This window comes from Pipistrellus hanaki, assembly GCF_964339955.1.
Source record: "Pipistrellus hanaki genome assembly, chromosome: 2".
In the NCBI taxonomy this organism is placed as follows: domain Eukaryota; kingdom Metazoa; phylum Chordata; class Mammalia; order Chiroptera; family Vespertilionidae; genus Pipistrellus; species Pipistrellus hanaki.
Window position 1 is genome coordinate 161,658,417 of NC_140504.1, and position 18,008 is coordinate 161,676,424.

Below are 18,008 nucleotides of genomic sequence, written 5' to 3' on the forward strand. Positions count from 1 at the left end.
CTACCCCAGGAAGAACCTGAGGTGTCAAGCAGGGAAACTGAGGCAGATATGCAGAAATTTAAACAAGGCAGCTTGATATGAGGAAGGAAAGTTATAACAGGTTATTAGGATGCCAGGATAGAGCAGAGTTTTTGGCAATAAAATTGGCCCTTGACCCAAAGGTCTGATGCTACCCAGTCAACAAGAGAACACAGGATGGCAGGGGCAGAAGTGGGGAATGCCTTCACAGAAAAAATACCCAGGTTCTGTCCACAAGTTATCAGCACAGACCTCCGGGGAGATATGTTTTTATTAACTTCCTCTATGGGACTGTGTAATTGAAGGCAATGACAAGAAGAAAACCATTTCATTCTGAAATTATATCTCTCCTCCCACTGCTATAAAGGCCAGATGACCCTGTAACTTAAGTAGAAAAATCTCCATGCGAGGACTTGTGTTGAAATCAAAGATCCAAAGATGAGTCAGATGGGGGTCCTTGTTTGTCTGGGTTCCTTTAGTATGTGAGCAAGGTGGAAGCAGGGAGGAGAGGGGACAATGACTAGCCTGCTCAGGAGAGAATAGATGGTAAGCTGGCCAAAGGCTTCCCTTGAGGAGCCTTAGTCAAGGGAAGAGAAAAAGGGGTGAAGTTCAGATTATTTCCATGACATGCATCATGACAGCTGAGAAGCACAGATAAGAGAGCTGACAGGTATAGGTCAAGGTTTCTCAGCACTTAACCCTATTGACATTTGGAGCTGGATGATTCTTTGCTGTGGGGCAGCAGTCCTATGCATTGTAGGATATAAAGCAGCATCTCTGGCCCCTACCCTCTAGATGCCAGTGACAACTAAAAACACCTCTAGACATTGCCAATGTCCCCTGAGGGGTGAAATTACTGACCCACCACTATCCTGGTTGAGAACTACTGACTGATAGAGATGAAGTGTGAAGTTTACAACAAAAGTGTGGGATTAGGTGTAGCTTCCCAGTAGAGATCTTGGAACAGAGGAGGTGGCTCCAGACAACACAAGGCTCTAGTAACATCATGAAAACAATTATTATAGAACTATGTCTTTTCTATATCCCAAAGAAAATGAGCCATGTACAGAGAGCGGGAAAGAGCTGAAACCAAATAGTGTGTGAAAACACACACACACACACACACACAAAAAAAAAAAAAAAAAAAAAAAAAAAATTTACCCTGAATTTAACCCAACTGTAATATGAAATTGAGCACCAGATTGAATTCTGACTTTCTTGGAGGCCAAATCAAATGGGAAATATGAGGATTTCTACAGCTCTTGTATTCTGATGAAAGGAAGCATACCTTTTTTAAAATCTGAGGAAATACCCTTCCCTCCTGAACTTTTTGTGGCATTCATCAACAGGTCTTTGTAGAGAATGACTATCTAAAAACACAAGGACCAGACAAATCACAGTGTAGTAGTCAGGAGGGCAGAGAGGAATCTTTTAGAAAAGTGATAACAAGTCACATTTTTTCTTTTATGCAACAAATATCTATTGACCACTGTCTACATGCGAGGCATTGTACTAGATACAGGTGGTATGTAGTTCTACAGATATTGGAGATATATTTTGAGTAAGAGAGAAAGAATCCAGTTTTCCTAGAGCTTACATTCTTGTTGGTTCTGAATAAACTACTTAGTTGTGGGTCCTATAACATGTCATTTCCCCTTGTAGTACCCATGTCTTTATCTGTAAAAATAAAAATATTACCCACCTACAGGGCTAGACTGACAATTTAGGCACACCCTGGGGGTTTAAAATGCTTTGACTACTTGTTTATTCATTTAGAAGTGAGAGGGCTTATTGGATGATGGAAGAGCTGAAAAGAATGACCATGGCAGGACTGCTATGTAGAATTGTCGCCATTACAGTATATATAACAGAGCTTGTGCGTGTGACATACAGATACACTATATGTAATGTACACGGTATATGGAAGTAGTGTGCAACCTCACAGGCATGGATGGCACCCAGAATGGCAGCATCCCACCAATCCTCCATTCAGCAGAAGTCCTGAAATCATCCCCCTCTCTCATGGAAGACAGGTTAGAACCCTCAGGGCTCACGCATCAGTCTAGGTAGCTCATGTAACTCTTCCTTCCAGCAATATGTTCCACCGCAGAGGAACTCTGGGAAATATATGGCTTGTGCTTCCAGTGATGCTTAATATTAATTCCTTTTGAAGACAGGTGGACTGGGCCCAACTAGCCAGCTCTGCTCACTTCCACCATTTGAAGGATTAAATGAAAAAAGAATGTATAAAGCACCTGGAACATGGGACCAACTCAACAAGAGAATCTTCACAATCTCCATCACCCTCATCAAAGGTTGTGTGAGAAGTAAATGAGGCAGAGGGACTGGTGTTACCTAGTGTTCTGTGCCCAACAGATCGCAGGCAGTATCATTATCATCAATGTTATCAGCATCGGCAAAAAGCCAAACACTCAGCAATCTAGAGAGCTAAGGGTCTAAAGCTGCAGAACACACTAAGGATAACTGAGGTCCAGGGGCAAGAAGAAACCGTCGCAATCCCCAAAGTTCTGAGCACAGGCAGACCCTTACCCACTGCTTCTAAAGGAAGCAAACCCTCCCCTACTCTCCCTGCCCAGTCAATGTTATTTTCTGGGCCCCTTTAATTTGGAGGCTCTTAGGGCCATATCCTGCCATCAATTTGGGGGCTGACTTCAATGAGCATTCTGTGCAGGGCGGGAGAGGGGCAGGATGCAGCTTTCTCCCTGCAGACCCTGATACAATAGGGTTTTCTACTGAGATCAATTGATTAATTGCAAAGGCTCAGTTTGGGGCCATAAGGAGATGCATTGTTTTCCCATAGTCAGTAGTCAGGGCTGGGCAGGCCAAACTTCATTTTTGAGAAGTCAGGGAAAATGATTTTGTAAAAAGGGGTGGGGGTGGAGGGGTGCGGGAGAGTAATTTTGCTCATCTCACTAAAGGTCAGTAACAATTAGAGTGTAAATTCAGAAGGCACATTTGTTCTCTGACTGAAGCCCTGTCTGGAAAATTCCATCCAGAAACAATTTGCTGCCTTTCTTCCAGTTCTCCCCTCCTCCACAAGGCTCTCTCTCCACTAATGCCCCTGCCTGCCCCACTATCCCCACCCTATTACTCCTCCCTCCACATGGGAAACTCTCTCCCCTGGAAACAGCCCGAATGTTGAGAAGGGAGAAGTGACCAGGGAATCCTCCTTTCCCTTGGGAAGTTGAAGGGGGTTCATTCCTTTCTTCATGGAGTTGTGGGAATGTTTACCTAGCTGGGAATGGAAAAGTCTGGGCAGACAGGAATTAAAGCCCTAGTCCTGACATGTAACAGCTGATCAACTTGGGAAAATTCAACTCTTAGAGATCCACGGTGTCATCTGTAAAATGGAACAGCACTTTGGACCCGCAGGGATTCCTGGGACAATTTAAAGAGATGTGATACACAGTCTGAACCAGAGTCCCTGCAGCTCCAGCACAAGGCTAACCACACTTGAGATAAGAGGCTCGGATCATGGCATTTCCATGTGTGGAAACCTGCCTTGGTGCCTTTCCCACAGCACTAAGACCACATCTGTTTGCCTGGCATTCAACACTCTCCCCTATCGTGCCCCCTCCTCCCTTTCCAGCCTTATTCCCTACTCCTCCTCACCCCTCCCTCACATCTCTATGCATCATCTGTCCTTGCCTCAATCTCAGCCATAGTTCTGACTCTGCACTCTCAATTCTGGAGTGCACATATTGACACACTACCTATTCTAAGGCTAAGATTCATTGTCAACATCTCTGAAAAGTTTGGTTTTGTCAGATGTGATGCATTGATTCTATTCTCCTTACACTGAGCACATCACTGCCACCATGCATCAAGACTCCACACTCAGCTTAGTGATAGTTCTCCGAAGCATTCATGGATTCATTAACACTTAGAATCAAGGTCAAGAGCTCCAGCTCTGGGGTGGAGACTCTGTGAATTTGAAGCTCTGTCCCACTTCTTGCTAGCTGTGGCATCAGGGCCTTTCTGTGCCTCAGTTTCCTCATTTGTAAAATGGAAATACTAATTGTATTTACCTCAAAGGCTTCCTGTAGGCTGAGATAATACCAGTAAAGTCCTTCCAAGAGCACTTGGTATGTGAGAAGTGCTCAGTAAATACTGGATGGTACTAGTACTAAATCCCTAGTCTGTTTTAGGGCCTAGGGATGCAATGATGAGTAAGACATGCTTTCCTCCAACAAATATTTCTTAAGTGCCTTTTATATGCCAGAACTGTTACACTTCTAGAGGGAATGGTAGAGGAGTAGAGATAAATAATAATTTAAAAAATAGATAAACAAGAAAAATGTCATCTTATAAAAAGTGCAATGTTGCAAATTAAAAGATGAGGGGGTGTCACTGAGAGGTTTCTTTAGATGGACGACCTCTTTGAGGTTATAGCTTGTAAGCTTCAGTGGCATCACGCCCTGGAAGGGTGATCAATGCTGGGGGTACATCAGCTGCCCCAACTTGCTTTAATTCCAGAGGAGAGGGGACTTGTGTGGTTCATGCCATTCCCTCCATGCACCCAGCTCTATAACCAACACACAACAGATGGTCAGTGAATGGGGACACTGAATCCAAACCTGAGCTCTCACTAGCTGTACAGGTGAGCAAGGGCTCTGAGAGGAAGGTGATTTGGGTGCAGAGGTTGGTTAGTAATATAGGGGTGGGAATGTAAGGAAACTGGGCAATGTGCTGATTGCGTGGCAAATACCCTTGCATTCCCTTGAGGAAGCTGAAAGGTGTGAGCACCACAGCTTTGGGGTCAAGCAAAGCTCGATTTGCATTCCAGCCAGACCACTTCCTGGCCTCAAAGCCTCGCACCCCTCTTCTATAAAATGGAGCTATGGCACCTCCTCCCAGGGGCGCTGTGCACACTACTTAAGATGCTGTGTGTAAAGTATCTGTACAGGGTAGGAATTCCATAAATATTAACTCTCCTCCCCTCCACGCAAGAGCCCTAAGACTGAGAACTGCATCCCTGGACTCAGCGCTATGTTAAACATCTACAGAAAAAGGTGGAATTCTAGTAACCACTCATTCATCTGCCAGAGAAATGCCATAAAGCATTCTTCAAGAAAAATGAAAGTAGGGAAAGGAAGGATGTTTTCTAAAAAAAATTATTCTCCCTTCTATACTGCACAACCCACCTCCCCCCCAAGACTTCCAGAACATCAAACGCCCTCAAAGAATCAACAATATTTTTGATGATGGAAGTATGAATAATCAAACATATGGATTACATTTCCTTAAATTATGCAGAGCCTACAAACCAGAAGGGAAGGGAGAGTGCTGGTAAAAAATGTTTTCACATTTTATTAAAACCTCAAGGTCTGAGAACTACGTTATGACTATTTTACACACACACACACACACACACACACACACACACACTTCCCCTGTCCAATTGTCAAGAAAGAAAAAAAGGGCACATTGGAGCAATTTTTTTTTCCTGCTCAAAGCTTTGTCTTTGCTTTGGTCAGCCCCAGTTCCCCACATGGAGCCTCCTTCATGGAAACAAGTGGACCACAAGTCAGTTTCAGCTCCCAAACTCGGCCAGCTTACTAGTCGTGTGACCTTGTGTGATTCACTTAAATTCCTGGAGCTTGGGCTTCCTCTTTTGTGAATGGGAATAATGGTCCTCACTTCACTGTTGATGGTGAGGATCCAGTGCCATGAGACACATGGACATATCTTGGAAACCATATTATGTTAGGCGGATGTAAGGGATGGAAGTGGCTTCAGGAAGCTGACCCAGCCTGAGCAGGCAGAATGGCCCGCTGGCAGTCATTAAAGAGCCTCACTGACCACCTGCAAACTCCAGCACTACTGATGAAAAGCTGTGTGTTCCTGGGCGGAAAACTAAGCCCCTCTGTGCACTACTGGTTTATTTGCAAAATGGATGCTGCTAATAATAAAGTGCCTATCTCATACAGTGGTAATGAGGGTTTGATCAGTAAATAGATATAAAACACTTAGATTAGTGCCATTGTTTGTTTTGAAAGAGAGAAGAAAACATAAGGAGGGGAGTAAGGCAGGAGAGAATTTTTCCCACTGAAGATGCCCTGGGCTGGATTTTCACCATTTAGTTGTCAGTGTTAGGTATTATCTTTTCCAGGAACTCTTCGTGAAAATGCAAATGCTCTTAAAAGTCATGGCACAGCAATTCAGAGTCATTGTGTATTATTGAGTACCTACTGTATGCAAGGCAATGTATGGAGTTATTCAATCCTTTGGGAAATCTCTGACTCCTTGGAGGGTGGGAGGAGGTGATAAATGGAAAAGAAAGAGGGAAACAGAGAGAGAGAGAAAGAGACAGAAGAGCCGTTTCCCCTACTGTGAGTTTGGCATTAGAGAGGTTTGGGTCCATATGTCGGCTCTGCCATGTACCTTGTGACCTTAGACAGGCAAGGACAGATTCAGATAGCACTCCAAGGGCCACATTTTTTAACTCTTGAAAATTGGGGACAATGCCAAGGTCGTTGTGGGAATAAAGTGAGACAATATGTGTAGAGCCTCTAGCTTTCCTTCTCCCAGCCCATTTTTGTCACATGCCTCCCATGACTTCCAAGTGCTGAGTGGAAGAGACTGCCAATGGCAGCATCCAGGGGCTATGAATTGGAACTCTCAGAAGGGGAAATCAATCTGCCACTAACTTTCTCTGTGCAATAAAAAGGCTTTTCTTTCTTTCTTTTTTAAGACCAACCTCTGCTAACTCATAGGAAGTGCATTTCCTCCCCGTGACATCTCCAATCCATTTCAGCCCGTGGTAGCCAGTGACTAAGTCTTCCTGCAGAGGCAGAGAGCCAGGCCTGTCAGCCCACTCTCCCAGACTCGCCAGTGCAGGGATGATCCTTGCGGGATTCTGGTCCTTGGAGGAAAGGAGAGAGCAATTCAACTTTGGCTCCAGCAATGCATGCAATAGTAAAGGAAACAGAGGGAAAGCTGAGTGAGGAAGAGAGAATACAAAGCCTCTTCCTGGATGTTGGCAGATGCCAACGGAAGAATCAGCGAGTGAGTAATTCTGCAGCCTGGAGTCCAAAGCCTGTAGCCAGAGCCCTGTGCCAAGAAGACAGCGGCAGCGGGTGCTGGAGTGGTGGGCGGCTCCAGGGCCAGCCTCGGCCAGATGGGGACAGCTCAGAGTGAGTCAGGGGCTGGGTCTCTGCTCCAAGGGTCTCCTCCGGAACACATCCATTCAGACAGGCCTCCCACAAAGACTCAGGTGGCCTTTATCAGGGTGGTGTGTCATCAGAGGGCATTGACAGAAAATGATAGAAAAATAATGTGGGCTGAGCACAAACTGGCATCCAATGGGAGGCAGACAATCCAGGACACAGGTACCGGTGTGTGCCCAAGATTGTGGGCTGCTCAACTCCCACACTGAAATGACAGTGGTGATCATTTACTGGTAGCTCACCAGGTCCCAGCACTGTGCTAAGCACCAGCTGCTCCAAAGCCCTTATGTGCAACTCCCAGACATTATGACCCAGAGAGCACAATGGAGCTGAGAGAATGTTAGCTAAGCCAGTCCCTCCCCACATTCCCTCAGTTTTCCCACTGCAAAATGGGGGTGATATTTGCCCATATCAGGGGTTATTTTGAGAACTTCAGCAAAGTGATTCAAAACCTAGACTTTTGAGTCAGAAAAATCTGAATTTGAGAACCAGCTCTGCTTCCAATTTGCTGTGTGAACTCGTGCAAGTTTCTTAGCCTCTCTGAGCTTCAGTTTCCTCATCTGTTATGTGTGTAAACCATAGAGAACCAACCTGAAAGGATTATGATGGAGATTAAGTGAGGTAATGTATGAACCACCTTCCGCATTTGTACACCAAAGAAAATAATAAACATCTTCCATTGTTGTAAAAAGTAAATGACATATAAACATGGCTTAATACAGTATCAATGTTTTAATGAATCATGGTTATTACTATTAGCATCAAATATTTATTATTATTATTATTATTATTATTAATTATTATTGGCACCATGAGCCATTACATGGAAAGTTAGTGGTAAAATTTTAAATGTTCTTTTTTTAAAATATATTTTTTATTGATTTCAGAGAGGAAAGGATAGGGAGAGATAGAAACAGCAATGATAAGAGAGAATCATTGATCTGCTGCCTCCTGCATGCCCCACACTGGGGATCAAGCCTGCAACCTGAGCATGTACCCTGACTGGGAATTGAACCGTGACCTCCTGGTTCATAATTTAATGCCCAACCACTGAGGCCCACTAGCTGGATTTAGTATGTTTGTTTTTTAATGAAATGTATTGTTACTATAGTCAAGCTAAATGTGGTAATTAGTATTCTAATTATGTCTATTTCTCTTTCTCTCTCCCTCTCTCTCTCTCTCTCTCTCTCTCTCTCTCTCTCTCTCTCTCTCTCTCTCTCTCTCTCCTTTTTCATGAGAAGTTAGGTTACATTGGGATTTCCAACCTCAAACCCCTGGATTTCAAAGGTCTGGGAAGGTATAAAGATATTGAGAAAGGGGTTCCTTGAAGTGTTAACATTCCAAAAGGTATTGGAAATCCTGCACTTGCTAATAATGTGACTTCCACAAATTTCCTAGAAGAACAAGTTTCTTTGCTTTAGGCTGAGATTATAGGGCTTGGTTTGGCACCACTGGTTAACTATTCACCCAAATATCCAATTGGCTGAAGTGTGAGTGGTGCACCAGCTCTATTAGTCCTGTGGAACTCTGGACTCAGAATCCCTGCCTCCCCACTTATCAGCTATGTAGATATAGGCAAGATTAGTATCCTCTCTGTGCCTCAGTCTCCTCCTCTGAAAATTAGGAATAGAAATATAGATAACAGAATCTCCCCATAGGACTACTGTAAAAAAATATACATATAAGCACCTAGGACAGCACCTGGTCCATGGCAATCCCTCTGCTGGTGTCACTGTTCTTGTTACCAGATTTCAGGAAACATCCTGCTGGCTCAGGCATCTCTAGTCTACTAGTCAGTGTTAACAACTGGAAGCATGTTCAGAGTGAGTGTTTGTAACAGAGCAAAATGAGAAGTCAGATTTCACAGATGTGTTTGAGACACTGGAACCTGGGCTACACACTGCAGGTGTCATCCTATTGAACCTGTTCCACCACCCAGTGAGGTGGATTCTTACAGAGAAGGAGCCGAGTCCCCAAGTCACACAACCAGCAAGTGGAAGGACCAGGATGCCAGTCCAGTCTTTCTTTGAATAATGCAATGGGGATTCCAGTGAAGAAGGTACTTCTTAGACAACAGGCTGAAAGTCCTTCGTCTAGGACTGCAAACACTTGGTGAAATGTGGCAGTCCTTTCCTCTCCTCTCCTCTCCTGACACTGACAACACTGAGAACCACTTCTGAGCCTTCTTAAGATAGAGAGGAGTCTCAAAATCTCTTCCCTTTGGCAGTATCTGGCTTTCCTTAGTATCCTTAGAATCCACACCCATCTTTATTATGGCAACAGATTCAGACAGCTCCAAGAGGCCTTGGGTAAAAATCAAACTCCCCCTTTTGGAAGTGGCAGAAAAGCAATTTCTGTTTCCCAACACTCTTTGAATGGATGCTTGATTAATGTATTCAACCCAAGACTTGAGAAGGTAGCAGAGAATGAATGATGAATGACACTCATTAACTCCCCCAACACACACTAAGCCCTTCTGTCCCAGGTTCCCTGCTAAATGTCAGAGACAGGAGTCACTGGCATAGAGGTCTCCATCTATCAGGGACACAGACAAAAATGCAGATGGTATCATCTGCCACTTCAATGGAGATAGTCACAGAAGATCACTGAGCACACAGGTGTATGAGCCTCCCTACAGAGCAGTAAAGAGGGTCCTGAGAGGATAGGTAAGGGTTTGCTATGCAGAGGAAAAGGTAGGAATGGTATAGTTAACAACTCGGGGAAGGGAATGGGGTATGACAGATCTAAATGGAGTTCTGTGTGGCTGGAACATCAAGGGAGATTTACAGAGGGCTGAGCAATGACACATTACTCACCTGATTAAGAATCTTGAAAACTGCCCTGCTTCAAACACCAGGATTTTATCCTCAGAGCCACTGAACCTTAAACAGGAAAATGGCATGATCATATTCTGCGAATTTCACTTGTGCCATTTCTGATCTGACCCCTGACATGCTTTGTGATTAATATTCATGAAAGTCCCTGCCATCCAAGAACTTTAATCTATCCCAGGAGATTTGATGACAATAATTAATAAAATCATCAACATCACCTCATATACTGAAATGTACCTAACAATGAAGTCCTCAAAGACAGATACAGGGTCTTGTTTGCCAATGTTTTCTCAGCACCAACTACAATGCCAGGCACACAGCAGCTTTTCCTTGATAAACATGTGAATGAATACATGAATGAATGAATGTTTAAATTTTCTTAGGTTGCTGAGCATTTTTATAATTTTTTAAATCTCTCAAAACCCCTGTAAGGGAGGTGTTTCTCCTTCCCCACCCTCCATTTTACAGATAGAAAAACCTGGGCCAGAGAAGAAAGAGACTTCCCATGGTGATACAGGGACAAGGCAAGACAACATGTGTGGCTAGTGCCATGAAAGGCTCATAAAATAACCTTAAATTCAGAGAAGAATCCACACACTGCTAGCTGTAATGGGTACGGAAAGCAACCTTGAAGCTAGTATATGGTCTTGATGGTGAATTTCACCTTAATAATAATTGGTAGTTTTTGATTACTTACCATGTTGGGCACTGTGTTGAGTGCCTTAATGCATTATCTTATTTAGTCTTCCTGTGAAAATTAGAGTGGTACTATGCCTTCTTAGTAGAAGAAAAAACTGATGTCTGAGATGCTATGGATTTTGTCCAAGTTTCCAAAAGTAGCAAGCAAGAGAGCTATGATTGAAACCTAAGTCTATCGGAGTCCAAATTATTTTGCTTACAAATGCAGAGCAATTAGTGGTAACCTGTGTTTTAAAGGATCATCTGTGAGCAAAGAATGTAGAGAAAACAGGAGTATGAACACACTTTTCACTGCCATTCCATCCCCACTCTACAGGGTTGCCATGAAATGACCCCAAGAGCTGGAGGGAGGGGAAAGAGAGTCCTTGCATTCACTGCATGAACATAAAATAATGAACAGAGCACTGGGCATCTGATCAGCCAAGACATCTGAGCAACAATGTCAATACATTCCTTTTAAACTGTGGGCCTCAGGAAGCCAGTGGACCTCTGGGCTTCAGTATTCTTGCTCCATAAGGAAGGGACTGGGGTTTATAAATTCAAACTCATTTTAAACTGGAGTCTCCATGACTCATCTAGACTTTTTTTTTTTAATCCAGTTGAAGCTTTCCTAAAAGATCTTGCAGATATATTATTTCACAAGATTTGCCTATCCCATGTTTTACCAGTCTCATATTTCCCACTGAGGGAATCTTAAGAGGTTTCTAACTGATGACCAATGCTATATTAAAAATCAAAAAGGAGAGTGACTATTTTTCCACCCTGGCCACAAAATAAAAAATGATAATAAATAATCGAAATGCTGCTCTCTTGGTAAAGAGGTTTAGAAAACCTGACCTAAGCACAACCTTTCCACCCAGCTTCCTACATGTCCTCTGGCTGCAGGGACCTGAGGCTATATTTCTGGTCCAGGGGACCAGTCAATGAAAGGGGATCCTCCTTAGGCTCCAGTCTCCTCCTCTGTATTCACAGTGTTTGCTCTGCCTACTTCCCAATGTTGTTTTGTGAATTTAAAAAGATAACAGATGAAGAAGGTGCTAGTCAGATACAAATAAGATCATGGTGATTATGATTAGTAGTTGTCAGGGCATTCTAGAGAAACAGAATCAGAGAGAAAGATTTTTTTTTTTTAAATAGTTCATGTGATTATGGAAGCTGACAAGTCCCAAGATATACCATCAGTTCTGATCTGAGGCCAAAGGCCTGAGAACCAGGAGAGCCAATGGGATGAGTTCCAACCTGAAAGCTGGAAGGCTCAGACCCAGGAAGAGCTGATGCCTCAGTCTGAGTCATAAAGCAGGGAAAAAAGCTGATCTCAGATCAGAGACCATGAGTAGGATTAATTCTCTTGTTTAGAGAGAGTCAGTCTTTCTTTTCTAGCCAAGTCTTCACCTGATTGAACGAAGCCCACCCATATTAGGAAGAGTAATCTGCTTTACTCAATCTATTGATTTAAATGTGAATTTCAATTTTTAAAAAACCGCCACAAACTCAGAGTAATGTTTAACCAAATATGTGGGCATCCTGTAGCTCAGTCAAGTAGGCAAATAACAATGATGAAAATGCAAACTCAATGACAAAACTAAATTTTTGGCTATATTATTCCCTGCAGTATTCCTAGAACCTATTAAAACCAAAGTCTAACATAGAATAGGGTCTCAAAGCATACAAGATAGACAAATGAATAGGAAAATTTGAAGCCAGTGGAAGAAAAATTCTATATGTAACTATTTGTCAAACATTTTCATCATTTTTTCAATCAACATTACATATTTAACTCTCAAATAAATGAATCCTAACATCAACTGTGAAGATTCTTATAAAGAATGTGAGGTTCAGAAAAGCTAAGTATTCAATGTGCATGTTATCTCCATTCCACAACTTTCCAGGTTGCTCATCTCCTCTTACCACTCACCACAATATGCTATTAAACAATTGTTTATTTAATTTTATTACTGTCTTCTGTAGTGGGTTGCACACCAGCCCTCTTCCCTCAATGATATGTCCACAGGAACCTGGTAAATATGACTTTATTCAGAAAAGCATTTTTGTAGACATAGATGAGGACCTTAAAGTGAGATATCCTTGATCAGAGTAGGCTTTAAGTCCTGTAGTAAATGTCTTTATAAGAAGAGAGAAGGAGACAGGCTACACAGAGGAGAGGGTGATGGGAAGACAGAGGTAGAGATTGAGGCGATGCAGCGATAAGCCAAGGAACACTGAGGATTGCCAGTAGCTATCAGAGCTGGGAGAGAGGCATGGAACCAATTCTCCCTCAGAGCTTCCAAAGGAACCAACTCCATCTACACCTTGATATCAGACTTTTGGCCTCCAGACTGTGAATGAATACATTTCTGTTATTTCACAACACCCAGTTTTGGGCTATTTGTTATGGAAACTAATATGCCCCCAATCTCCACTCCACCCTCCAATTAGACCATTAGTGCCAAAAGGGCCGAAATCAATTATCTTTTGCTCACTATTTTATATCTGGTGTCTAGAAGTGCCAGGATTGAAGCAGGAGCTTGGCAAATATTTGTTGCATTAATTAAAGCATGACTAGCAAAATTTCAGGTGCCTGAGCCAGAAAAGCCTCTTGAGTGGGAGCAAGGAATCCTGGGTGCTCTGCTCTCTTGCTCTCACTGGGCCGGTTCCCTGGGTCTAGCTTCACATCGTTCTGTAAAGCCCATGTGTTTCTGGAGGTTCTGTCTAGTGGGAGGAAAGCCTGGGGGAGAGGGAGAGGGAAGGCATGTGGGTGTCCATCTCTCAGTTTAGAAAATGGGCAGGGGCTTCCTCCCAGGAATCTCTGCAGGTTGGCCCCAGGCTTATCCACCATCACAGGTACCTGAAGCAGGAGTGGAGGGTACCCTGCCCAAGGGGAAATGACTCCTCCTAGAATTCCAGGCCCCAGTCCAGTTGGGCCCAGTCTCCACATCCTATTTTCTTCTCCTCCTTTCCTACTTCCAGTCTTTCTGCCACTTCTTTCTGTTCTCCATGAGCCAAACCAAGGTGCCTTTTACCATCCTGATAATTGAATCCCCTGAGCAAGAAAAAAGGGGCAGGACTGGCCCAGACATGCTCATGTGGTGGGCTGTCATGCTAGGCAGACACTGTAGCCCAAAGGCCAGGGGACTCAAGAGCTTGGGCTCTATTATGCCCCACCCTCCTCACAGCACCAGTGGCCTGGGCAGAACCTCACCCCACTCCAAGCAGATTACTAAGACTCTCCTCATCCATTTACCCAGTGTTTACTCAGGATTTCCTCAGCCTGAGCCCTTCCTGATTGTCAGCAACACTTAGGAAGGGGGTTCAAAATCCAGCAGAAAACCAGATCCATATATACTTTCCAAGATGCACAAGTGAATTGAAGTCCTTGGCTATCCTAGGTATGTGACAAGTTACTTAACCTCTGTAAGCATCTACAAATTGTTGTAATAATATCCAATTGGAAAAGGGGACAAACCTAGGTGTTAGGGCATCTAGGATAGTGTCTATTACCTAATAGGTGCTCAACACATCACTTTACCTCCCTTTTTTTCACTTGGATTGCATTTATTGGGGTGACCCTGGTTAACAAAATTATACAGGTTTTAGGTGCACAATTCTACAACACATCATCTGTACACTGTATTGTGTGCTCACCACTCTAAGTCAAGTCTCCGTCCATCACCACTGATCTCCCTACACCCTCCTCCACCTCCCACCCTCTTAGCAACCACCACCCTTTTTACTCTCAAAAGAAATAATAGATCTTTGTATCCATTCATTCAGTTCACTCACTGATATAATAAAGTATGGAGTATGACAGCTTAATTAATGGCAGTTGCTACTTTTCTTTCCTTGAGCAATCATAGCATCTGTGATTACTTGTGATTAGAAAATCAAAGTGCAGCAAGGGAGCTTCAAGAGCAGACTACCCTGTTTCCCCGAAAATAAGACAGTGTCTTATATTAATTTTTGCTCCCAAAGATGCGCCAGATCTTATTTTCAGGAGATGTCTTATTTTCAGGGAAACATGGGCAGTGTAGTCAGGCCCTCATCTTTCAGATGAGGAAGGGAAGCTCAGAGAAGGCAAGGGATTTTCCTGAGGTCACACAGCTAGCAAACTCAGAATTAGGACTCCAGCTTTGTTGGCTGTTCATTCACCAGGTGACTCGTTAAACTTCAGGCAGTGGAGTAGTGATAACAGCCATTCAATCAACATCCTCTGGTACCTACAGCACCCAGGCTAGCTGGCCACTCTGAAGGCGCTGAAGAGGTCTGGGGGAGGGGGCGCTCAAAATACAGACAGATGGAAGAAATTATAAGGCGGACATTTAGGAAGCAGTTCCTCTCCAAATCAAATGCATTCTTGCTGCTGCACTCTCACACTCATATCCTAAAAATTGTTATTTAACGTGCTCTCCACATCCGAACTTGACTCACTCTTTGAAGTGGAAATCTGGGCGGTTTGGGTGGTGGTTTCTAGTCAGCCAGCCTCAGGACAGTGCTTGTTGACAGAACCCCAGGCAGCCTGAACCTCGGGCCAGAGGCTCAGTCTCCAAGGCTGCCAGGAAGGCTGCTGAATCTCCAGAGCTGGGGCCCTAGCCTGGGGAACCTTGACCTTGCCGGAGGCTGGATCTGTTTCTGATATGGTGTGGCAAATTTCTAAATCTTAGCTGAGGGATGGCATTTGCTCCTTGCAGAAAAAGAGCAAAGGGCCCAAGAGGTTCCAATTGATTCCAAAGTAGAACCAGCTGTTGGAATCCTGCTGTGCTGATTAGGGAAGTTCACTTCCAGGTTGTGGTTCCCAGTTGCTTTGCTGGAGCCCTGGGTTGCCCCTCACCCCCACCCAATGCTGTCAGAGAAGCCCCTGAAATTCAAAATTGCTTCAGCCATTGATTCGGAGCTGGGAACCAGGTAGAGGCAGGAAGAAGGTCTAGAAGCAATAGCTCCCATCTCCTGAGGACCTACTTACTATGTGCCTGCCACAGGGGTAGGTGCTTTGCAAATACTTCCCATTTTTACAACCATGTATTCCCAACAAATGAGGAAAAGGTGATTAAGGGAATAATAACTATTACTAGCATTATTTTTCAACTTAATAGTTACTGAGTGCTTACCATACACCATACGTTACTGAAGCACTTTACATGTCATCTGCCAATTTATCATCACATCAACCCTATGACCCAAGTTTTGCTATGGTCTTGGTACTACAGATAAGGAAATTGAGGCAGGGAAGTTAAGCAGCTGCTCGTGTCCCTCGGCTTGAGATGCCCAGCACAGAGCTCTTAGTGACTGAGTTGGGATACAAATCTAGGTATTTCTGACTATAATTCAGTAATAGTAATAGCTTATTATGTGCCACATGCTGTGCTAAGATATGTGTTTTTAAGCACATGTTACCTCATTTAATTCTCATGATTATCCTTTGCTGTATGTCATTTTCCTCCTTTTACAAAGGAAGAAACGAGGCACAGTAACTAATAGAAGCAGAATTCAAAGGCAGGCTCACTTGCTCCAGAGGGCTAATTTTTTTTTTACCAGTGACCCCTACCTCCACACGTGTCCTCAGGGCTCATATCCTCTGGTTTGAGTTTGCAAGTTTTCCCACTCCTCCGTATAATTTAATCACTTTATGGAAAACGGAGAGCTAACCTCAAACTCAGCTCCAGGTTTCATAGTGACTGTTCTGTCATTCTTTCCAAAATCAACCTTCAAAAGCCACTGTAAAAATGCATTTGCAATTTGAAACTTGCCATGAACACTATAAACACACCATTAGTTTAAACTAGTGTTGATTTTGTAGACTATTAAGGGCAAAATGAGTTTGATATTTACTAAGTTAGAGGAACATGAAATTTATGGTTTTTAAATTGCTTTGAGGAGGCTTACCAGAATTTTCCCTTCTATAAAGTCAGAATGAATAATATCTTTGACAATGTATGTTGTATGTCCTCAAGTAGAGTCCCCTTGGCCTCACAGATGTCCTTTAAAGCAAGACGGCATTGACACATATGAAAGGAAATGAAATGACTAATTGCCTATCTCATCCCTCAATAAAGATAGAGAACACCTACTGAAGAGTCTGTGACCACGGGACACTTTCCAGGAGCTTCCAGCATGGTTAGACTTGTTGATTAAATTTGCGTGAATATATGATATGGGAAATCATGCGTTCATGCAATCACCCATTCACCTGTAAATGCTCATTAAATGCCTCTGTGCCAGGCACTCGGGCAGGTGCTAAGCACACAAGGGTCTTTCAAAATTTCCAAGTCTTGAGGAAAATCCAGACAAGAAATGCCGCTTGGAGGTCACCACTGATGCCATGGGAGCAAGGAGAGGCCCATGATCCAGACAGGTACAGAAAGTTTTCTTGGAGAAATTGTCCTCTAAACTGATAAACAAGGGATGAGGTAGATAGACTTCATCTAAAGAAAGGAACAGGAATTCCAAGTGGCGGGAAAGAGCTTTGCAAAAGTCTTGATGGAAGGGAAACAGTATTTGCTAAGTGCTGAGGGAATGGGACACATGCTGCTGTCGGAGTTTAGGGAGGGCGCTCCATTTGAATTGGGGTGGTCAAGAGAGATGTGTTAGAGAAGCTAGAGCTGGATGCAGAGTATGTAGAAAAGGGTGGAGGAGGGGGGCGGTGTGAGGAACTGTGTAACTGGTGGCACCCAGGGCAGAAGTCATGTTCAAGGGTCAAGGAGAAGGCCCACGATACCGAAGCTAAGTGTACACACCACCACCACCCTCAGCATGACTAATGCTTACACAGCCCTTACCACACATGGCCCTTGTTGGGCAACAATTCACCATGGTATCTGGCATTTCTGCACGTTTTGTGAGCAGAGGCACTGGTTGTCCTGGTTTCAGACCATCTTTTCAAAGAGGTTTGTATAGGAAACATCTGGAAGAAAGAGATAGTAACCCCCACTACCAGAGCAGGTTTGCTTAGAGACCATTAAAAACAACACACACACACACACACACACACACACACACACACCAAAAAAAAAAAAAAAAATTGGGAGTTCCTTGAGCTCAGGACTTCCCTTCTTAACACAACCCAACAGATGCCAGGCTGTCACCTGGCCTTCCTCATGTCACCCTGTGGGAGCTGGAGCCCAGGAAATGGTCATAAGGAAACACTGATACTCTGGCTACTGCTTCTGCAGTGAGTGACAAAATCCTTGTCTCTGCCTTAGCGGCCATGAAGCTGTGCCAGGCTAACCTATTAATTTACAAGTGGCATAAGATCACAGACCCCTCACAATTCTTG

General features: G+C 43.7%; 1 long non-coding RNA gene across 1 annotated transcript in view; it reads right to left on the reverse strand.

Annotated features, from left to right (window-relative positions):
- Positions 1-17,585, reverse strand: part of LOC311616971 — a 90,606-nt gene extending 73,021 nt beyond the window's left edge. The window contains exons 1-2 of the long non-coding RNA XR_014794027.1: positions 17,512-17,585; positions 10,025-10,090 (exon numbers count right to left, since the gene is read on the reverse strand). This is a non-coding gene — a long non-coding RNA (uncharacterized lncRNA). The remainder of the gene's footprint in view (positions 1-10,024; positions 10,091-17,511) is intronic.
- Positions 17,586-18,008: the final 423 nt, after the last annotated feature.